We start from the raw sequence: 24,943 nt of genomic DNA on the forward strand, positions 1-24,943 counted from the left end.
ATATCCGCAACATGATTCCAATGGAACACAGTTATCAACAATCAGCAAAAATAAGTACTTCCACGAAAGATTATTTAAATTTCAGTTTCAATCATAATGCAAAAGAAAAATCTCACGTAAAGGCACCGCCGGGAATTCCCCGCCATGAATTTCTCTCCCTTGCCAACTTCTTTCTCTCAGAGTACACTTGCAACCTACGTCCTCAATTATCTACTGGATGTATTCCAACCTCTGTCTCCCTCTACAGCTTTTGCCCTCTATGGCTCCCTCTAGTACAATGGAAGTCACTCCTATGATGTCTTAACAGATGTCCTATCATACTGTCCCTTCTCCTTGTCGGTGTTGTCCACATATTCCTTTCCTCTCCAATGCTGCGCAGAACTTCCTCATTCCTTATCTTATCAGTCCATCTAATTTTTGGCATTCGTCTGTCGCACCACATCTCAAATGATTCCATTCTCTTCTGTTTCGGTTTTCCAATAGTCCATGTTTCACTACCCTATAGAGCTGTGCTCCAAACGTATATTGTCAGAAATGTTTTCCACAACTTAAGGTCAATTTTTGATACTTGTAGAATTCTCTTGGCCAGGAATGCCCTTTTTGCCAGGGCTACTCTGTTTTGATGTCCTCCTTGCTCTGGCCGTCATTGGTTATTTTGCTGCATATGTAGCAAAATTCCTTAGCCTCATCTACTTCGTGACCATCAATCCTGATGCTAAGCTTCTCGCAGTTCTCATTTCTCCTACTTGTCATTACTTTCATCCTTCTTCGATTTACTTTCAATCTACAGTCTTACAGAAGTGCAAATGCATCTAATAATTCCTCAGTACTTACATATCCCAATTCTATCCGTATTCATTCTTCTGGACGATTCTCTTAAACTTCAGTCTGCTCTTCATCGTTACTAAATTGTGAGCTAAGTTCATGTCTGATGCTGGGTACGCCTTAAAATTCAGTGTCTGATTTCGGAGGCTAGGTCTGACTATGACGTAAGCTACTTGTAGCCTTCCAGAGTCTTTGCGCCCTTTCCAAGTTAACATCTTCATCCAGTAATTTTTGAGCAGTGTGATCGCTATCATTAGCTAACATTTATTGCAGAATTCAATTAGTCTTTCTCCTTCCGCATTGTTATTAATAATCCTACATTATCCCATAACTCTTCTATTGCTGTCCCTTCTACTGCATTCCAGTCTTCCTAGATTATCAGATTATCATCTCCATTAACATTTTTGATTACTTGTTCAATATCTTCACCCAACAGGTGAATATGGACTCGGGAAAAGAAATAAAAGAGAAGCCACCTGGTATAATTTTGCACAGAGTATAATTTAATGATAGCAAACACTTGGTTTGATACCCATGAGAAAGGTTGCATACGTAGAAGAGGTGGGGAGACACCGGAAAGATCCAGACTGATTACATAATGGTGAGACAGGGATTATGAAATCAAACTTTAAACTATAAGACATTTGCAGAACAGATGTGGGCTCTGACAATAGTTTATTGGTTATGAACTAGAGATTAAAACTAAAAAAGTTGCAAAAAGGTTGGAAATTAGGGAGATGGGACCTGGATAAGTTGAAAGAACGGAGGCTTTTGAGAGTTTCAGAGGGAGCACTAGGTAACGACTCACTGAAACAGGGGAAAGAAACACAGTAGAAAACGAACTGGTAGCATTGATAAACGAAGTAGTGAAAGCGGTAGAGGTTCAAATAGATAAGAAGATGATGTCCAGTAGAAATCCTAGGAAAACAATAGAGATATTGAATTTAATTGATGAAATGAGAAAATATGAATACGTCAAATGAAACTGGGGAAATGGAACACAAAAGTATAAAAAATGGTTTTCAGGATGTGCGAAATGGTTAAGATGGAATAGCCAGGGTACAAATGTAAGCATTTACAAGCATATTTCACTAAGGGATGGATAGATACCGCCTTTAGGAAAATTCAAGAGGCATATGGAGAAAAAAAAGTAGCTGTATGAGTATCAATATCTCAAATGGAAAACCTGTACTAAGCAAAGAAGGAAAATGTGGAAGGTGGAAGAAGTATAGAGAAGGTCTATGCAAGGAAGATGAACTATTATAGAAATGGAAGAGGTTGTAGATGAAGATGAGATGGGAGTTGCAATAGAGCGAGGAAGACCTAAGTTGCAACAAGATCCCCACTCTTCCACTTTGTGTGCGAGATATATGAGAGAGGCTTCACCCTCAGACTTCAAGAAGAATGTAATTGTTCCAACTCCAAAGAAATCAGATGCTGACGGGTGTGGATATTACAGAACTATCAGTCTAGTGATATACAGGGAGTTACAAAAAGGTACGGCCAAACTTTCAGGAAACAGTCCTCATACACAAAGATAGTAAATATGTTATTTGGACATGTGTCAGGAAACGCTTACTTTCCATGTTAGAGCTCATTCTATTACTTATCTTGAAATCACATTAATCATGGAATGGAAACACACAGCAACAGAACGTACCAGGGTGACTTCAAACACTTTGTTACAGGAAATGTTCAAAATGTCCTCCGTTAGCGAGGGTACATGCATCCACCCTCCGTCGCATGGAATCCCTGATGCGCTGATGCAGCCCTGGAGAATGGCGTACTGTATCACAGCCGTCCACAATACGAGCACGAAGAGTCGCTACATTTGGTACCGGGGCTGCGTAGACAAGAGCTTTCAAATGCCCCCATAAATGAAAGTCAAGAGGGTTGAGGTCAGGAGGGCGTGGAGGCCATGTAATTGGTCCGCCTCTACCAATCCATCGGTCACCGAATCTGTTGTCGAGAAGCGTACGAACATATCGACTGAAATGTGCACGAGCTCCATCGTGCATGAACCACATGTTGTGTCGTACTTGTAAAGGCACATGTTCTAGCAGCACATGTAGACTATCCCGTATGAACCAAGATAAAGTGCTCCATTGAGCGTAGGTGGAAGAACATGGGGCCCAATCAAGACATCACCAACAATGCCTGCCCAAACGTTCACAGAAAATCTGTGTTGATGACGTGATTGCACAATTTCATGCGGATTCTCATCAGCCCACACAAGTTGATTTAGAAAATTCACAATTTGATCACGTTGGAAGGAAGCCTAATCCGTAAAGAGGACATTTGCACTGAAATGAGGATTGACACATTGTTGGATGAACCATTCGCAGAAGTGTACCCGTGGAGGCCAATCAGCTGCTGATAGTGCTTACACATGCTGTACATGGTATAGAAACAACTGGTTCTCCCGTAGCACTCTCCATACAGTGACGTGGCCAACGTTACCTTGTACTGCAGTAACTTCTCTGACGCTGACATTAGGGTTATCGGAAACTGCACGAAGAATTGCCTCGTCCATTGCAGGTGTCCTCGTCGTTCTAGGTCCTCCCCAGTCGCGAGTCATAAGCTGGAATGTTCCGTGCTCCCTAAGACGCCGATCAATTGCTTCGAACGTCTTCCTGTCGGGACACCTTCGTTCTAGAAATCTGTCTCGATACAAACGTACCGCGTAACGGCTATTGCCCCGTGCTAATCCATACATCAAATGGGCATCTGCCAATTCCGCATTTGCAAACATTGCACTGACTGCAAAACCACGTTCGTGATGAACACTAACCTGTTGATGCTACGTACTGATGTGCTTGATGCTAGTACTGTAGAGCAATGAGTTGCATGGCAACACAAGCACCGAAGTCAACATTACCTTCCTTCAATTGGGCCAACTGGCGGTGAATCGAGGAAGTACAGTACATACTGACGAAATTAAAATGAGCTCTAACATGAAAATTAAGCGTTTCCGGACACGTGTCCACATAACATCTTTTCTTTATTTGTGTGTGAGGAATGTTTCCTGAAAGTTTGGCCGTACCTTTTTGTAACACCCTATATATATATACTAATACGAATTCGTTAAAGAAAAATGGAAAAAGATAGAAAGGTACCTCAGAAAGATCTGTTTGGGTGCTGGCGAAACGCAGAATCAAGCGAGGCAATACTGACCCTACGACTTATCTCATAAGATAGGTTAAGAAAAGTCAAACATACGTTTGTATCATTTATAGACTAGGAGAAAGCTTTTGAAGATGTTGAGTGGAATACTCTCTTTGAAATTCTGTAGGTAAAAGAGGCAAAATACAGGAAGCAAAATGCTATTTACAGCTTGTAAATAGCCTTTTGCTCCCTATATTTCTTAACAACATGGAAAGAAAACAGAAGGCAGTTACAAGAATCGAGAGGTATGGGAGGGAAACAGAGCTTGAGAAGAGAGTGAGACAGAGTTGTAGCCTATCGCTGATGTTATTTAATCTGTACATTAAACATGGAGTAAAGGAAACGAGAAAAAAATTGGAGTAGAAGTTCTGGGAGAAGAAAAAAAGAACTGTGAGGTTGCTGATGACATTGTAATTCTGTCAGAGACAGCAAAGGACTTCGAAGAGCAACTGAACGGAATCGACAGTGTACTGCAAGGATGATATAAGATGAACATCAACAAAAGGAAAACAAGGGTAATGAAATGTAATCGAATTAAATCAGATGACGCTTAGGGAATTAGATTAGAAAACGAGATTCTGAAAATAGCAGATGAATTTTGCTATTTGGGCAGTAACATAAATGATGGCAGCCGTGGGAGAAAGGATATAAAATGCAGACAAGCAATGGGACGAAAAGCGTATCTGAAAGAGAGAATTTTGTTAACACTGAATATAAGTTTAAGTGTAAGGAAGTCTTTTCTAGAGGTATATACATGGAACATAGCCATGTCTTGAAGTGAAACATGAACAATAAACAGCTTAAACAAGAAGAGAATAGAAGATTTTGAAATGTGATGCTACAGAATAATGCTGAGGGTTAGATAAGTAGACCACATTAATAATGTGGAGGTACTGAAAATAACTGGGAACAAAAGAAATTTGTGGCATAACTTGATTAGAAGGAGAATTCGGTTGTTAGGTGTGCAAATTGTAGAGGTAGACCAAGAGATGAATACAGTAAGCAGATTCAGAAGGATGTAGGCTGCAGTAGTTATTCATTTATGAGAAGGCTTGCACAGGTTAGAATAGCATCGAAAGCTGCATCAAATCAGTCTTCGGACTGAATACAAAATTAACAACAAATCAATATATACTTTCTATTACTCTTCCTCTCACAACGGAATTTGTACCAGACCTATTGTTGACGTATTGGTTTGCTGCCGAATGTGATGGGAACACCTCCATAATTCAACTGTTCAAGTAACCCCTTTCTGTGCATTACTACCTATTTATAATGAATTCCACTCCCGTTACATCTTTTTCGCTCCTGTTGATAATATCCTGCATTGTTCTGCCCTGAAATCCTTACATGTTTCGATTTCACTTCTCTGATCGCCACTATATCCTGACTGAGTTTTTGCATTTGGCTCTTCAACTTTTTAGCTGAATGTTATATTGAAACTTCTGACATCCACTTGTTTTCCTTTCGTTGGCTATTTCACCTTTTTCGCATGGTTACCTCATCCTCAGTAATTCCCCTCGTGAGATCCGAATGGGGGCTAACACTGAATTTTTTGCAGTGGAGTGATAATCATGACTTTTTCAATCGCATACTACATTCCAGTGGATGCCCATTATGTCTCTTTAATGCAGCTGTTCCCATTGGCTTCGGCGTGTTCATGCCGTTGGTCATTGCCGATTCTTCAGCCTTTTAGTGGCAGTTTCCCACACCAAGGGCAAGAGAGTGTCCTGAAACTCTGTCTGCTCCTCCGCCCCCTTTGATATGGTTGTTGGCAGAACGAGGGAGACTCCTCATACCTGAAGTTTTCAGCCATGATTGCTGATGATTTTTATTCAGCATTTAAGCAGAGCTTCGTTCGAACTCAGAATACAGGAAATTCTCACTTTTAGTAAAAAACGTAACCTCTGGAGCACTGGAGGGCAGGACTAACAACACTAGCTCTTAGTCAGCTAATGCTAACAGTCCGTCGCAAGCGTAAATAAAGTAACGAGAGCCAGAGTATATGATATTTAAAATTTGAAGTTAAATTCATATTTGATGTACGAATAGCTACAGTTTAAAATTGGTTTAACTTTGTCTCACACTCATAAGTGCGTACACGGAAATTTAGTAGCGAGTGAAACAGAAAGCTGCGTTGTTTTTGTTCTGTGTCATACACTTCTTGATTTTTACTATTTCCAGTAGTGTCCGTCTTTTAACCTTCTTCACTGTACGTGCTCAATATAGGTTGTCTCTATCTTTCTACAAGTAACCGAGGATTCTTTGAATATGCAAAATATTTTTTTTTTTCTCAAGAGGATGAACATTTCTGTGAAAATGACAAGTGATCACATCAGTCGTTATTTGCTATAGTCCTACATATTAAATATTATTATTGCTTATTTCTCTCTCTTTCCATTGCGGGGTCTGTTGTTATGGTTAAAAGGACGTAGCGTGTCAATTTTAAGGGGTTACTGGATGCTCTTCCTGTCGCCACCCCGTACCCCCCCTCCCAGGACGGAAGCAGTGCAAACCAGCTGTCTGCGTCTAGTGTAAGCCATGGAATTGTGCGAACGTGTTTCAGATGTCTGCGAGTCGTGTAACTGAAGCGGAACGTGAGGAGCAGCTCGGTATTCACCTACTGGGATGTGGAAAACCGCCTAAAAACTACATCCAGGCTGGCCGGCAGACTGGCCTTCGCCATTAGTCCGCTGGGCAGATTCGATCTGTGAATTTGTGCATTCAGTGTGCATCACCATCCCTATGAAATGTGAACTGTTTAGAGAAGGGGTAGTCTTCTTTACCCACCACTCACTTACGTACCTCCGTTAGTGGCAAAATTTTCTTACTGCCCACCTTTTCCAAGGTATCGACGTCTTATAAAAAAAAGGGAAGTAATTTTACTTTACAAAATTTGTTAGTGAGACTTACAGTACGTGGAAGCTTGTAATGATGATTACTTATTAAATACTTCATGTCAAAATTTTATGAAAACCTAATGTTTTTAAAATCCCCACCGCCAGCCGCTCACCATGAAAACTGGAACACCTGCTAGTGGTCAATAAGGACCAGGTTGACTGACAGTGGTTTAGATGTTTAATTCGTATGTTTCATAACGTACTCCACCCTGATCCCTAAAATCTCATTGTCTTCCTGTCTATCAGAAACTCTGTAAAAATAAAAAAAAATAAAAATAAAAATTCTAACTACTGGAGGATGAATGGCGTGAGTGAAAACGTCATAGTCAAAACCTTACATTCAAATTCAAGTAACTCACGGCAACTAAAAAGTCATGAGCTACTCATTGAGCATAAAATGCTGGAGGTACCAATGATAACGCGACTAACTGAGCAGTTACACAAAGCTTATACGTTTAGAGGCTACGCTCTTTCTGCGGTTTAACAAGAGTACACACTGCAGTAATACTGCAAAGTGGTGTCTCCCAAGAGGTGGGGCCGTTACTTTCCACGACTTTGGCTAACTGAGCCTTGAAAGGAGAAGATGGGTAATCAGAAGTACGACGGTTTAAATTATCTGTTTACTTAACTCGATAATGATACCTATCGCAGTAAAAGGGAGGAGCGTCTTTGGCTCTAAGCTGTACACGTGTAAGATAAACGACGGCAATAAGAGATGAAAGAGCGGATAACGAAGTCGGTAAGGTTTTCACCAAAGCTCTGACCTATTTCCAGGCAGCGAGCGAAGAGCAGTTACTTTAAGTAGGATCGAATTAAAGATGAATTAGTACTATAGTGCCAGGATATTACTCACATTATTAAAATAATTTTGCTTGGTAATACATCCCCTGAAGCATTCCGAAAACGAGTTTAGCTCTATTGTACATGGCCCGTGCATTAAAATGTAAAAATCTCTGTTATCTGTCACTCTGTTCCTGTTCCTATTACGCATTTGCTAGTATACCTTTCATGATGTGAATTGAGTTACTATTATAGTAACACTCCTGTCTGCGATTAAATTAGTGAGGGTCTGCACTGGACACTGCTATTTGTGGTAATTGTAATTAAACTATTGTATTTTTAATTTTTTTTGGTAGTGAAGTGTTGTACATAGAGAACAGTGTACCTTGGAACACATGATGTTTTATAGTCGATTCTTAAGTCTAGTGACTGATGTTAGAGTCACATGAATGAATGCGCACTAGAAACCACCATAAGATGTTTCCACGAATTTCTACAGTTTCTTTTGTTGTTGTTAGAGATGTTGTGTCTCGTGCAGCATTTTTAAATATTTCACATTGTAGACATATAAGTGCTATAATACATGGAAGCCATTTGGAATATATTTTTTATTCTTCTGGTATACAATTTTATGGTGAGTTGACAGTTACACCACACTTCGAGGGAGGTACTGACGTCAGCCTGATTGAAATAATTCAGTCGTGAAAGTTGAAAATTTGTGTCCGACCGAGAATTGAAACCATATTTCCCACTTTACGCAAGCGGTCGCCTTAGCCACTTAGGCTTTCCGCTGACTTAAATTCTGAACTTAAAAAAAAGATGAATATCTTTTACCATGAAACATCCGATACTTGAAAACAACTGACTTTTTTATGTACGAATTTCTATGTACAAACTGCGCCAGACACAAATAAAATCGTTTTGTAGCCTTCTAGTGTTGTTTCACAATGGCGATTCCATACCTACTGGCCCGTTATTGCTTCAGCTAACACAGTGATAAATTGTATTGTCATACGCCGAAGTGAGCATCAATAATATAAAATAAACAACGGGATACGTCAGAAAAAATTTACGATCCCTATAACAAAATGACCCACATTTGGAGCTATCAGCACAATCCAACAATGAGCAATTGTTACGAGAAAATGAATCATCTAATAAGCAGTTGATTGGGATCTGATGTAACTACGCTGTGTAATGCTTTGAGAGTGTCATTACTGTGGGGTAACACCTGCCTGTGGCAACATAGTGATATAATGGAATTGTATTTCATTATTATTAAATTAAACAGTTTTTTAATGTATATAACGTATGTTTATATTATTATTATTTAATTAAACTAAGAGTAAACTATGATTCTGCTCTTACACGTTTGCCTTGGTAACATTAAGACAGCTATTCTCTGTTTGTGTACAAAGTATGACGCTATCCCGCTCTTGTTATGAAAATCAAACTGCCCGCTCGAGGGGTAGCGTCATAACAGTTTTACCTGTCTTGAAAGTGTTTCTTTACGTTGGTTTCCAAGAGCTTCTATTTCAAAATACGTTTTACTTGTGAGTGGTTTTCGATAGTGCTTCTGCTTAATTTGATTGCACTTACTCGTCATTGGTGTCTAGTACAGTAATAATGCAACAGACAGACGATTAAATACAGTACAGACAAAATTTCTCGATTGCAACGTTTTTAAATTTCAATGGAATATCTGTTCCTAGCCATTTTGCTGCTACAGATGTGCTCCCTGGATTCGATGCTGAGGGTGACTTTTTTTTATGGCTGTATGACTGAGCTGCTCCCCAAATATTGGTGCCTAAACACAGCAGCGGTATACTGGCCAATACGAACTACTTACCATCCGACTTTAAGTATACTATTCAGTAACAAAATTTTTGTACACTTTAGGATCTGAAATTTTTTTTCAATGGAGAACTGGATTTCTTTTCGTTATATGTCGTACTTATTGCACTGCATCAAATCAAATAAAAGATTGCACTAAATTTTGAATTTGCAGAGGTATAAACGCTCCAACTCTGTGCATGATTGATTTCAGTTCATACGATTCAGTGAATGAAATGTATAAAAGATACCGAATTTTACTCAAAATTGAGAACACAGCGATATATCATTTCTTTCTCGAGTTAATGGATTTTACATTCGAAGTACAGTCGAGCAAGATGTGTCTATTTCCGTCCTTACTCATCGCAAATATTGTGGCCATAAAAATTGACACACTGCATAAACGATGGGTGATAGATACTATAAATCTTTTCTTCGCTGAGATATGGAAGACATCCGCCCGCAGCAGTGAGAGATCAGCAGCTCAGGACACATACATATGTCAAACGTCCACAGCAACGAAGGGATTACGTACGTGGTCATGTTCTACCTTTTAACACCTTTCTTATTGGAAAAGACCTCAGTTTCCCAGAGTAATTTCAGTAAATTCAGAAAAAGACTACAGCAATTCAGTCATTAAAAAATGGTATATGAAAATATATTAAAAGTCTATTACAAGCTTGGCTACAGGCGAAACTCTTGAAAATGCACCAAGATACAGTACCCTCCCTCCCCATCTCTGCAATGTCGTTCTAAGTAACATTAGGTATGTGATGTAGATATGGTTCCTAATATCAAGCAATGACTGAAAAAGTTTGTGTCATAGATTTTCCCACAGGATAGTTTGCATCATAATCATTATACTACTGTTATCTAGATCAACAAGGTGATGCAGATTTAATTCTTTATATACTTTTATTGGAATTTCATTAAAATGATAGTTTACAGATATTTAGGTATTCATATTAATATTTGTAAGTTATTATTCAGTTCTATTGTATAATTTTCGCAGTTAGAGTATCATGACTGTAGGCACAATGAACACCTTTTACTTATTATATAATTTTCCCTGTGTTGCTTCTTTGTTACCAACAGATTCAATATCTATACGAACTATTCAGCAACGACCAAAATAAACTTCCAGTAACACATTTATTTCCATGAAATAAAACCGATCAGTAGTTTGTGGGACAGTATTGGAACAGAGAGCGCCACTTCAATATTTGCAATTATAACAAAGTCATGATGACGTAAACTTGCCCATCAGATGACACCCTCCAAGCACAAAGGTGGAAGCTCGGAAAGTTTCGCGATCGCTAGAGTAAGCACCTGACGACAACAGTGACGGATATCGTTAAAATTTTGGGTTTTTATCCTAAATTATTACGACAAGTTCTTGAGAACTTGCGGTCCAAGCACTCCATCATGGAAGTTTCAACTAAACCTAACGAACGAGTTTGCATTACTTGCAGAGAGCAATCAGCATGTTACCACACATTAGGGTTTCTTTCCGTTCCATTCACATATCGAGTGATAGAAGACTGAGTGCGGAGAGGCCTCTGTGCTAGTTTCGGTTAATCTAATTTTCTTCAGCGGAGAATCGATGTTGATCTTCAAACGTCTGCGAGGCACATTCTTCATCATTTCCTTGACGTGCCGGCCGGTGTGGCTTTGCGGTTCTAGGCGCTTCAGTCTGGAACCACGTGACCGCTACGGTTGCAGGTTCGAATCCTGCCTCGGGCATGGATGTGTGCGATGTCCTTAGGTTACTTAGGTTTAAGTAGTTCTAAGTTCTAGGGGACTGATTACCACAGATGGTAAGTCTCATAGTCCTCAGAGCCATTTCCTTGACGACTTCCCAAGTGTCAAAGAAAACTGTGACCATTCATACCACTCTTCACTGCATGGTTCGATATCCTCTTTTATCACTAGTCGGACACTTAAGTAATATCGTACAAGACGCCCCACAAGAGAGTTATAAGCATTCTCCTTGTAGAGTTACTGCATTAACTCAGTGTTTTACCAATACACCGGTGTCTACTGCTTGCCGTTCCCACAACTGATCAATGTCATCAATCCATTTCATATGCCAACAGATCTTTAGACTCTGATATGTATGTAAGTTGACTGATTACAGCTGTGATCAATTAATTTAGTAGTTATAGGACACTATACTTCTGTAGTTTGAGAATTTAGCAAGTTTGCAGTTCTGAACATTTAAAACGGTTTGCCAGTGTTTGGAATTTTATCAAGATCTGATTGGATATTGGTGTACGTTTTTCCAGATAGTACTCCATTATAGATAATTGCAACATCTAAAAAAATTTGAGATTACCAGAACACTGTCAGCCCTGTCATTAATACAAGGGCAGTATGTGTTTCAGTCACAAAAATTATAATATCTCCAGGTCACTGGTAAAGACTTCCAGTGTTAGGTTACACACTTGGGCTAGTTACATTCAAGGTCAGCATCTTCACCTGACTTTCCAGTGACCTTGAGACATGATCGTTATCTCGCAGAGAACCCACACTACATTACTTCTGTTATTGACATACAACATGAAAAATAAGGGTCTCACCGCACTTCCCTGGCACTGTTGTCATCCATGACGTTAAGAGTGTGGTAAATGATTGCAACCTGACTGACTGAGCTTTCACGTTAATACCACTTGTAACGTCATCTAGTGAAAAAAACATGAGCTTGCAGTATATTGGACTCAATTTTTTTATTAGTATCAGGACTTTCAAGCAAACAACCTCTACACATTACCATTAACGAGACGGTACAGTTAGATGTAAAGTAACTTTGGGAGCATGGCAAAAATACAGTATAAAATTTTAGCTTTTTGAATTGTATGTAAATGATGGATGGATAGATCAGTAGCCATAGGAAGCTGTAGTCAGATGATGCTGGTGTTTTCAGATAACTCAGTGACAAAATTTTTTAGAGCAACGTAGGATCGATATTTGCTCACGTGACTTGCAGTCCGCCCGAACAGGCCATGAAGGGCCATCGGCACCAACCGGCCACCGAGTCATCTTCAGCCCACAGACATCACTGGATACGGATATGGAGGTCCATGTGGTCGGCACACCGCTCTCCCGGCCGTATGTCAGTTTACGAGATCGGAGCCGCTACTTCTCAATCAAATAGCTCCTCAGTTTTGCCTCACAAGGGCTGAGTGCACCCTGCTTGTCAACAGCACTCGGCAGACCGAATGGTCATCCATCCAAGTGCTAGCCCATCCTTACAGCGCATAACTTCGGTGATCTGACGCGAACCGGTGTTACCACTGCGGCGAAAAGGTATTGCATCAAATGCATGGAAATATCCCTTGTTGTTTGATTACACTAATGGTGATAAATCACTGAAACGGTGATAAGTGTAAAATATGCTGCGTGACAAAAGACGTGAAGAACCCAGACGAGTAAGAGGAAACGAAATTAAACTTGATGTGTTGGTAAGATATGTGATATAGGTTCAGTGATCATAAAAGCGAGTCAAATTTGTAGTGATCTTGGCGCTATGATCCAACTTATGAGTGTGGCGTTGTATACTCTCCTGATGCAAGCTGGCGCACAACCATTGTTTCTGGTTCTTGATATCGTGGACACCGGCAGTGGGATGGAGCTGGTGTTTGAGCTGGTCCTACACTTGTTCCATTCGAGATGGATCAGGGGATCTTGGTGAACATGAGAGTTTCTCAAAACCCAGACAGTTCCTAGAGACACGTACCATTTGCGAACGAGCGTTATCCTGTCGAAAAATGGACAGTGTTGCATGAGACGTAGCACAACATGAAGACACAGAATGTCCCTGACATACCTTCAGGCCCCATAGCTCCCTCGGTCACTATCAGGCCTGACCTGACGACAAGCCCGAAGGCAGCCCACACCATGATCCTAGGGGTAACACTACTGTGTCTCTCCAGTCCATTGAGAGAGTGGTACCTCTCCCCCGATAGCTATCATACTCGCCGATGATGGACAACCAGTGCTCTAAACGCCATTCATTGGCATTCCTTCAAATGGTTCAAATGGCTCTGAATACTATGGGACTTAAACAACTGAGGTCATCACTCCCCTAGAACTTAGAACTACTTAAACCTAACTAACCTAAGGACGTCACACACATCCATGCCCAAGGCAGGATTCGAAACTGCGACCGTAGCGGTCACGCGGTTCCGGACTGAAGCGCCTAGAACCGCTCGGTCACAGCGGCCGGGCTGGCATTCCTTAATTCTCAGTCATGGCACCACGCTAAAACCAGCCATTTACGTTGTGGTGTTAACTGCATCCAACGCACGTGACAGTAATGCCACCGCCCACCTGCTGCTGGTCTTAGGCTAGTTGTGCAGATGACACAGACTGTTGTAAGGACTCCATTACTCGTTCTCTGTTAACAGGCGCAGATGTGAAGAGGTTACAACGTCTTGATCTACAACATGTCTAATCACACTTATGGTGGTAATATGGGGTCGACTGGAGCCATAAAGACCGGTATGCTTGTTCTCATGTTTCCACGCTGTCCAACATTGGGCCACTGTCACACCCGAATGCCCAAGAAATCTCTATACTGCAAAATGGGACCAGCCCGCCAAATGGAGGTCCACAATGAGGTCACTTTCAAACTCTGTCAGGTGCTGATAATGAGTATCATTCAGTTCGTAGTCATTGTCATGATCAATTTCCTACCAAGCAATGTCTGCAAAGTACAAGCATTTGTTTTGTCTGCGCTCAGTTTGATGACTGACAAGTACTAACAACAACATTCCTTTTATTTAAAAAAAAAAAAAAAACTTCGTATCTACTGTTGGATATCAGCAGCCAGCGTTTCTTATTAACGTGTATTCTGATCTGTACCGAAGTTTCCAGTGGTTCACTGTAGTGGGAACGAACTCTTCATCGACGTAGTCTTTTCTATACTGTAGACGCGTACTCTTCCTTCCAGGACAGACTCACCTTAACGTAAGCGGAGAGAGGAACGTTGAGTGTACCATACTTCTGAAAATCGTGTAAATCCTTTTCTGTATGATTTTCGTCTTTCTTATAGCTTTATGTTTCTTTGGTGTAGGCAGAAAGGAAAGAAAATTGGCAAGTACATGATTTTGGTGAGATGAATAAATAGGCAAAATGACGGTAAATACTCATGTCAACAAGAGAAAAATTTACAGGGTCTCATAATTCAAACTTCTTAGAAAATTTTGTGACATACTTGGTATGAAGTTAATACATATTGGCCGTTACGGTGTGTTCTTTCCTTCTCACACTCACTGTTCTCCTTTAATTTGATTTCTTTTCTTATTTGATGAAAATGAATATTTTCCTGGCACCACTAACTTTTTGTCTCCGCAGTAGTAATATAACGTCACACATCAAGTCGTTAGACTTCGAATTTCTCTATTTTTGTGATTTTATATCTGCAGTATGTTTCCATTTAAAACCTAAGAGCTCTGGAGCTCTGGAATGGTCACCCCAGTGTCTTACGGTCACATTACGTACCTTGGAATCCTCTAGAATACGAAGAAAATTTTTAAAGTTGATGCCTATCTTCTTGCGTAGATTGTACAAGATTTCCATAACAAAGTCAGCAATAAGAGTAAAAATTCACTATTAATTCTGGACTATATTCAGACAACAGAAAAATGCTTGCTTTGGCAGGTTACGACTCCGTTCGTACTGGATTCTTTTTCAAAATACTAACATAGGAAGTTAACTATAAATTGCCAGTTATCTTCGGACGAAATACTACGATTTCATCACCGACTTACGTTGTCCACGTATACTAAGTGGATCGATTAGTGACTACACATCCTCTTCACAGATCACACGACTGTGCTATTGGCGTTCCTTAAAATAAACTTTCATCAATTTTACTGCAGTCTTGAGCAACAGTCGTAAGTGGGCTCCCTTTGTAGACCTTTCGTTGGTATAGCCGCAAAATTTCGTTTGTGGATGAGATCATCAGTCTCGCTAGCTAAGCGCGTTAGCCGCTGCTGAAGGATGTTGCGTTCATAATTAGCTCTGACGTCATATGACAGATTAAGAATAACGGGCTCTCCGTCTCAAATTAGAGATATTTACGTCGACAGCTCAAGAGCGCATTCAAAGCGTGACGCGGCGAATCGATTCCCGACGTTTCCTCTACACTCCTAGCGGAGCTGGAGTGGCCACATGACTCCTCAACGAAGCATTATAAAAATAAGCTTAAAAGCAAATAAAAGACAGAGGGGTCCGCAATTTAAGAGTTCGCGAGTCGGATACTTGATGTGCCCGGAAAACACATATCGAGTTTCTTCACTTCATTTCGCAAAGTGGTGCGTGGAGGTACTTCTCCGTTTGACTCTTTACAGTAAATTACGCAACCAGTGTCTTCGATACTGTGCTATGTTCCCGGAAAGCGTGGCACTTCTATTACTTTCATCTGTACTTTCTAGTGTATTCCTCTACAAATCTGACATAATCTTTTAATATATAGATTTACGTTTATGATGCTCCAGGAGGAATTACTTTCCCATAGTTCTTAAGAGGTTTCCTCTACTGATACCTTCCCATCCAAGTAATTGTCATTCTCAAGTATTAACGTCGGGAACTGTTTGGAACTACTCATGGTCGACGCACATGTATACAGCTAGGCAATATTGTTATAAAATTGATTCGAAACACAAGAATACCATTGTATGATCACTAGCTGAAGCAAATATTTGCTAGTGACAATCAACACAACCAAATTTACTGTATCATATACTGTTAGGCAAAAAGATACAGTTTTGTTATGTTTCGATAATCTGAATTAGTCACAGCCAACAAATATTAAGCGATTTAATGTGTTTCGGCCACATTGTGAGGAAATAAGACGTTTCACTCAAGATTCATGCCAAGAAAAGCACTGACGAAAAAGTAGCTTTAAGAAATACACTGGATGCTATGTTTCCTTGGGAGTCTACCAATCTATCCGGATATTTGGCCAGAATAAGGTAGATAAGCGATTTTTGGGTTCTCTTCCTAGGTTTGTCTTAACACCTCTCTCTGTAGTTCTTGCCTTTTCATCACCCGTCCAATCTGATGCCCCCAGTAACCATGCCTTCGGAGTACCAGTCGTAAGCTGTAGTAATCCTCCGGCGAGGCTCCACTTGTTTGAAAGTGTTCGAGCTCCATGGAGCAGAGCCTGTAGCCTCTAATGTCTGTGTGACGGACGGTAATGGATCGAGGCGTGGCGATAGCGGTCAGTGTGTGTATTCTCAGCTTTAAGAACTGTCTACAACTAACTATTGGTTATGACACTTATGAAGTAGAAGGAAATGAAAAGATTCAGCGAAAGGTTGCGTTTTTATAATCAGTTACAGAGCATTACTAAAATACACAACACACTCACAGTGGTTTACGCTTCCATTTTTATGGGTGGACGCTCCCAGACGAGCCTAGTAACACAGCACTTTTTCTCAGATGTCATGTAATCGCTATGGCGGTAAAGCGAGGAATAATATGCGGTAGAAAAATGGTTCAAATGGCTCTGAGCACTGTGGGACTTAACTTCTGAGGTCATCAGTCCCCTAGAACTTAGAACTACTTAAACCTAACTAACCTCAGGACATTACACACATCCATGGCCGAGGCAGGATTCGAACCTGCGACCGTAGCGGTCACACGGTTCCAGACTGCAGCGCCTAGAACCGCTCACCCCTCCCGGCCGGCTATGCGGTAGAATTAGGTGTGAAGACAAATGTTCTTCCGTCACACCGTCAGGGAAGAGAAAAGGAAGGCTGATAGGGTATGGGAGGTTAAATTACTGGTACATTGTGTTTCATTCACCAGTTTAAGCTAGCGAAGTTGTGGCATTTTTCTAAGCTATAAGCACAACACAGTGCGTAACAACTTCTTTTGCACTTCCCAACTTAGCAACTATATCTCGCAACCATGTGACTCACTATTTGTGTACCTCTACAGCACACAAAAAAAACTTTTCAAATATCATTTTATTTTGTGCACCATTTTAACATCATTTACTAAGGCGTATTTTTTTAATTTTTGCTCTTCAGATCGTTGACACCTGCAAATATTTTCTCTGTTTTATCTCATTTGTGACTAGATTTTTTTAAATGTAAAGGGAGTGGCTAAACGCCACGAGAGTGTTGTCACATCTGAAGATGTGCAGTATGACAGAAGAATAAAGTTAGGTGTAGCGTATGGTGCGAGTACAGCCAATGTAACTGAGCAGTCTGTTGCAGATAGGAGTGGTGTGAATGTAGCAGCACGTCGAGAGACAACAGATTTTGATCGTGGAGTGATAATTATCACTGCAAGGCGTTTGGGCCATAACATTCGTTTCAGTGTCAACTAATATGGAGTGAATGTACAATTTAGCAGAAATTACATCGCAGGGGGACCACAAGTTTCACAAACTTCATCTAAAACAAAGATTCAGAAAGTGTAGAAAAAAAGTTTTTCATTTCAGTCTATCATCAAAATTTTTGTCCGCAGCTCGTGGTCGTGCGGTAGCGTTCTCGCTTCCCGCGCCCGGGTTCCCGGGTTCGATTCCCGGCGGGGTCAGGGATTTTCTCTGCCTCGTGATGACTGGGTGTTGTGTGATGTCCTTAGGTTAGCTAGGTTTAAGTAGTTCTAAGTTCTAGGGGACTGATGACCATAGATGTTAGGTCCTATAGTGCTCAGAGCCATTTGAACCATCACAATTTTTTTTCCCCGTCCGGTTACAAGTACGCCATCAAATCTATTTTAAAACAAGTCCTAACTTAATGAAGCCATAATGGCATCAACAAAAAATACACACAAAAACTGTTTCGCACATACAGTATGGTGACAACTAGGCCACTACGGTGGCGGAGTCATCTTGTGAATGACGCAACTGTTCACAACAAAAAAAAAAAATTGTATTCATAGACGGAAATAAAAGGAATTTACACTACGATTATGAACGGCCGTCATGTCGCCTACTCATAGCCAGCGAGGATCCAACTGTGTGTCGGATCGCCACTGATTTGGATGTGGGACTTCAGGAAGCCACTTCTACTGGGACTTTCCGGAGACAAAATGCACCGCACAGGCTTCAGCAGCCGACGACCGTCTTGTATTCCATTGCCTTGGCGTTGTTATTGACTGCTCATTGTATATTGACATTTCTAAACACTTTGCTCTGACCAATATCACTGCCAGTAGACCGCAGTTACAAGCTTAATAAATAAGTGAGATGAAACTGAATCTGATGAACATTTTTTATATTGTCGGGTTACTCCGATTTATTTGTGGCACGATAATTTTTTAGGCATTGAAAGTTAATACGTCTTCCTTTCGAGCAGAATAATTGCCGTTCTGTTACCACTTTGTCCATGCTCTCACAGCGTGAGATAACCTGATCTCTACATTTCTTTGTCAGTTATCGACAATTTGCCATACTCTTCAGTAAGTGTCTTATAGTTATGAACTTCGATAAGAGCTTAATATTTGGTGCATTTAGTATTTGTTTTTAATACGAAGAGCAGGTAGTGGCAAGTCACACTGAACGACTTACTTGTTGATCCGTGCTCTTTTAATAGCACTGCACAGTTTGCCCGGTGGCTCGCAGACAGGTTTAATTTCGTCTGCAAGTCGTTGACGTCTCGCCTAAGCGGCTGTCAGCCTGTGGCATTTACCGTGGAACGCCAGCGGCCGTACAGGCACGCTCATCCGTCGGCACTAATCTTCTCACTGCAACGCACGACACAGAAACAACAAGAACCTTCGATAAAGAAGACGAAGAATCTCCTCAGTGCAACAAACAACAATGTAGCAACACCGATAACAAGAACCTTCGAAAAGGAAGACGAAATGTCAGGAAATGGAGTTCCAAGGATTTTTATTGATATACTGTAACATACGAGGATAGCGTGAAAAGCTCTCTTGATCTGGCAATGTTGTTTTTTCTTTTCTTTTAAAAACCGTTTCCTTGGGTTATGCCACATTTTAGGACCTTTATGTATTTATTGCTGTGATAAACTAAGCCAGCTGCTTTTACAATAAAAATTGTACTTGTTATAATAACCGATCTAATGCATTCACGAAACCATCACATGAAGAATATATATATATATATATATATATATATATATATATATATATGGCAGGGGATGCACGTAATACCAGTGAGCCTGATGTTCGTGTGAAGAATGGGCAAGGCACGCAATCTATTTGAGTTTGACTCAGGCCAGATTGTGATGGCCCAGAGGACCGGAACGAGCATTTCGTAAACTGCACGACTTGACCGGTGTTTGAGGCGTGCTGTGGTGAGTGTCTTCACACGTGGCGAAACCAAAGTGAAACGACGTCCAGAGGTCGTAGGGTTGGGCGGCCACCACTCATTACAGGCGTCAGACGTCGTAGGCTTGACAGACTGGTAAAACAGGACAGGCGGCGAACTATAGCGGGACTAACTTTAGACTTTAACACTGAGTATAGTACTAGTGTGTCTGAACACCTGGTACACCGAACACTCCTAACGATGGGCATCCGCAGCCGATGACCCATTGCCGCACAGTTGACAAATTGGTAGATATCGAAATAGATGGCAGAGGGATAGAGAAACCATTCAAATCGCTCAAAAGAGGAAAGGCCGCTGGACCTGATGGGATACCAGTTCGATTTGATACAGAGCAGGCGAAGGAACTTTGCCCCCCTTCTTGCAGCGGTGTACAGTAGATTGGAAAAGGGCACAGGTCATCCCCGTTTTCAAGAAGGGACGTCGAATAGATGTGCAGAACTATAAACCTATATCTCTAAGGTCGATCACTTGTATAATTTTGGAACACGTATTATGTTCGAGTATAATGACTTTTGCTGGAGACTATAAATCTGCCGGCCAGTGTGGCCGAGCTGTTCTAGGCGCGTCAGTCTGGAACCGCGCGACCGCTACGGTCGCAGCTTCGAATCCTGCCTCGGGCATGGATGTGTGTGATGTCCTTAGGTTTAAGTAGTTCTAAGTTCTAGGAGACTGATGACCTGAAATCCCATAGTGCTCAGAGCCATTTGAATTTTGAACTATAATTCTACTCTGTACGAATCAGCATGGGTTTCGAAAAGACGATCGTGAGAAACCAAGCTCGCGCTATTCGTCCACGAGACACAGAGGGCCATAGACAAGGGTTCCCAGGTAGATGCCATGTTTCTTGACTTCCGCAAGGCATTTGATACAGTTCCCCACAGTCGTTTAATGAACAAAGTAAGAGCATATGGACTATCAGACCAATTGTGTCATTGGATTGAAGAGTTCCTAGATAACACAACGCAGCATGTCATTCTCAGTGGAGAGAAGTCTTCCGAAGTAAGAGTGATTTCAGGTGTGCCGCAGGGGAGTGTCGTATTGCTATTCACAACATAAATAAATGACCTTGCGGATAACATCGGAAGTTCACTGAGGCTTTTTGCGGATGATGCTGTGGTATATCGTGAGGTTGTAACAATGGAAAATTGTGCTGAAATGCAAGAGGATCTGTACCGAATTGACGCATGGTGCAGGGAATGGCAATTGAATCTCAATGTAGACAAGTGTAATGTGCTGCGAATACATATAAAGAAAGATCCTATATCATTTAGCTACTATATAGCAGGTCAGCAACGGGAAGGACTTAATTCCATAAATTACCTGGGAGTAGGCTTTACGAGTGATTTAAAATGGAATGACCATATAAAGTTAATCGTCGGTAAATCAGATGCCAGACTGAGATTCATTGGAAGAATCCTAAGGCAATGCAATCCGAAAACAAATGAGGTAGGTTACAGTACACTTGTTCACCCACTGCTTGTTCTACAGCTCACCCGTGTGGGATCCTTACCAGATAGGGTTGATAGAAGAGATAGAGAAGATCCAATGGAGAGGTGCAAGGTTCGTTACAGGATCATTTAGTAAGTGCGAAAGAGCTACGAAGATAATCAATAAACTCCAGTGGAAGACTCTGCAAGACAGACGCTCAGTAGCTCGGTATGGGTTTTTGTGGAAGTTTCGAGAACATACCTTCACCGAGGAGTCAAGCAGCATATTGCTCCCTCCCTCGTATATCTCGCGAAGAGACCATGAGGATAAAATCAGAGAGATTAGAACCCACATAGAGGCATACCGACAATCTTTCTTTCCACGAACAATACGAGACTGGAATAAAAGGGAGAACCGATAGAGGTACTCAAGGAACCCTCCGCCTCACACCTTCAGGTGGCTTGCGGAGTATGGATGTAGATGAAGTTGTAGAATGTGTCAATGTTAACGCCATGACATTGGCAACTATGACTGAATTGGCCGTGTAACGTTCGGTGCTGGATGTTGGCGCAGTGGCAGATCGTTGCATGGTTTGATGAATCCCGATACCTTCTTCATCCTCCCAACAGGAGGGCGCGAATACGTCGTCTTCCAGAGGAACAGCTCCTTAATACCTGCGCTGCGGAGACAAACTGGTGGCGGCTCCATTATGCTCTTGGGGACGTTCACGTGTTCAACCATGGATCGAGTGTAGCTCATGATAGGCACCATGATGGCCAAGAAGTTTCGTACTGTGGTTGCAGACAATGTACACTCCTTCGTGAAGATCATGGTTCCTGAAGGCAGTGGCTTTTTTCGGCAAGATAATGCGCCATGTCACATGGCCAGGATTGTGATAACGTGGTTCAAGGAACACAGTGGGGGCTTCCAATCGATCTGTTGGCCCCAAGTTCGCTAGATCTGAGCTCGATCGAACACTTCTGGGATGTGATTGAAAACTGCGTCAGAGCTCATCGCCCACCTCTTTCTGGTTGACTGAAGCCGATTTATACGTCACTCGGTTCTGTGTAATTCTTAAACGTAAAGTTTTGTCGGCTCTGGTAAAATATAAATTAAAAATGAGTTAATTAAACCTTACACATACGTAACGCATTTTTACGTAATTAAATGCTGTAAGTAACAACCGCCGGTGAAATAAACTGGGTTTTGAGTAGCTGTAATAAGCATTGTTGTTTGAAAAGAGGCCCCGTGACATTTTCCCTAACTTTGTTGACGCTTGCCAGTACAGCGAGCGACAGCGCCGTGGAGACAAGGGACAAAGACACCATACCGATCAGTGGTGAGATACTAAAAGTAAAGGCAATAGATTTAGCTAGAAGTATGGATATCACATCAGGATGGTTACAAGGATTTAAGGATCGTCATGGAATCACAGGGAGAACAATTTCCGGCAAATCGAAAGCTGTGGACGACGTCACGGCGCAACACTGGATTTACGAGGTTCTGATGGGTATCATATGAGATTATCAAACCTCAACACATCCACAGCTGTGACGACGTCCGTCTGTTCTACAGTCTGCTTGCTAGTCAAATTTTAGCTGAAAAGGGTGACGCGTGGCACTGAAGGAAGAAAAGTAAAATTCGCGTCACATTCCTTCTCCCCACGGATTCAGACGGATCTGACAAATTTTCTCCAATTGTGTTACGAAAATCCAAGAATCCGAGGTATTTCAAGTGTAATGACGAAACCTACGGTTTTCTAAATCAATAAAAAATTTTGGATGAGTATTATTTTAATGCAACAGTGGTTTAGAAAAATTAGACATTAGAAACATAAGAGAATCCTTCTTCTTATGGACCGATGTGCAGCAGATCCACCTCTTCTAGTTTTGGGAAATGTTCGAGAGAAATTTTTTCCTACAAACTGTACCAATCTTCAACAGCCTCTTGATTTGGACATACCTGCAAATTTCAGAGTACAATATAGAAAAAAAGCTGGTTCAAAATTTGATAGCACTGACTGAGACAGGAAACGAAAATCTCTCCACTAACTTACCACAAGCCACGGAATTTCTTTCGACTGGCTGGCAGTTACTTTCATACTCCACAACAAACAACTGTTTCCTTAAAGCTTATGCCTTACTGGTAGATACTGCCGCTGATGGATCAGTCATGTCCAGCAGTGAGTTAGTTCTACTGGAGGATTCCGAATTCGACAGTTTTGTACATTTTAATGATAGTTCACCATGTCTGAGGAACAGCAGGATGAGGAGATTTTTGCTGATGTGTGGAAACAACTCGGTGAGGATCAAGAATGTGGACCAGTTTCAAATGACACAGATGCAGATGACGGGTAGAATTATGAAACACCTAAAATGAGTGGAGTGTTTAGTGCAATCGATGTGTACAGGCGTCACATCAATACCAAAAGTTGTTGCGAAAACGCTCTGATTTCATTAATAAGCATGGAAAGTGAGGTGTATATGCTTATTACACGAGAAGTGAAACAAGCGAAATTATTTGATTTCTGTCAAGGAGAATAGAGTTCAAAATAATGTATTTTCTCTCTAATACTGCATCTTTATTGTTTGTACAGTGCAAAGAGCCAAATTACAATACGGTATCTAATTTCTCCGAGGCAGGCCCGAATACTATGTTTTTTCTTTTAATACTGTACTTTATCTTCGTCAATTGTGAAGTTTACACATGTAGTCCCACTGTAAGTTTTCTTCGGCAAAAAATATGATGTGTTTTACTGCATATACATCTGACATGTAAGAAATACTAAGCCACAAGTAATCTTTCCTTTTCCCCTTGATATACGTATAAATTAGGTACATGAGGTTCTATACACAGAGTGAGTCAGTCACTAACTGTTGCCACCTACAATAGCTCCAAAAGTATGATAGGAGCTGAAAAATGTGGGGGACAAATGTTGCATAGGACAACGGGGGCCATAATGCGACGCTTTTTTTGTTGGTATGTGGGGTCGCGTCAGAGATATGACGGTCAACTGTGTTTATTTAAATGTGATACTATAGTTTGGTACTTATTTTCTGATATCGGCTATCCAGACGAATCCAATGATGTGTAACAGTAAGGTCTTTGAAGGTAAACGAAGGTCAAAAAGTTGGCATGAACGTCCATCTACAGAAGATGTTCGAAGTGATGACCATTAGTATCAATGCAGTGCTGCAATATTCTTACCATGGATTGATTGGTATTCCTTATCACATCGGCGCTTATCGAAGAACATGCTCTCACAATTCTCTCTCGTATGTCTTCGGGAATAGTTGCAACGCATTTATAAACAATGTCTTTCACGAATACTCACAAGAAAAAATCCAGAGGCCTCAAGTCTGGCGAACGAGCCGGCCACGGCACATCTCCTCCGCGTCCAATCCAACGATTTAGGAATTGGCTCTGCAACTCATTTCTAGCCATCAGCCAAAAATATGCCGGACACCCATCGTGTTGATACCACGTTCTTTTTCTTGTTCCTATAGGTATTTCTTCCAATAACAGACCTAATGTTTCTTGCAGTAATATGGTGTACTATCTGCTATTAAGATTTCCTTCGATGAAATAGGGGCCTATAATTCTCTCCTCCAGAATCCCACACCATACATTCACCGACCAGCATGGCCAACATGGATTTTCAGTTTCCCAATAATGCATGTTATGCAAATTAACATTTCCA

This window comes from Schistocerca americana, chromosome 4 (genome assembly GCF_021461395.2).
Source record: "Schistocerca americana isolate TAMUIC-IGC-003095 chromosome 4, iqSchAmer2.1, whole genome shotgun sequence".
Taxonomy (NCBI): Eukaryota; Metazoa; Arthropoda; class Insecta; order Orthoptera; family Acrididae; genus Schistocerca; species Schistocerca americana.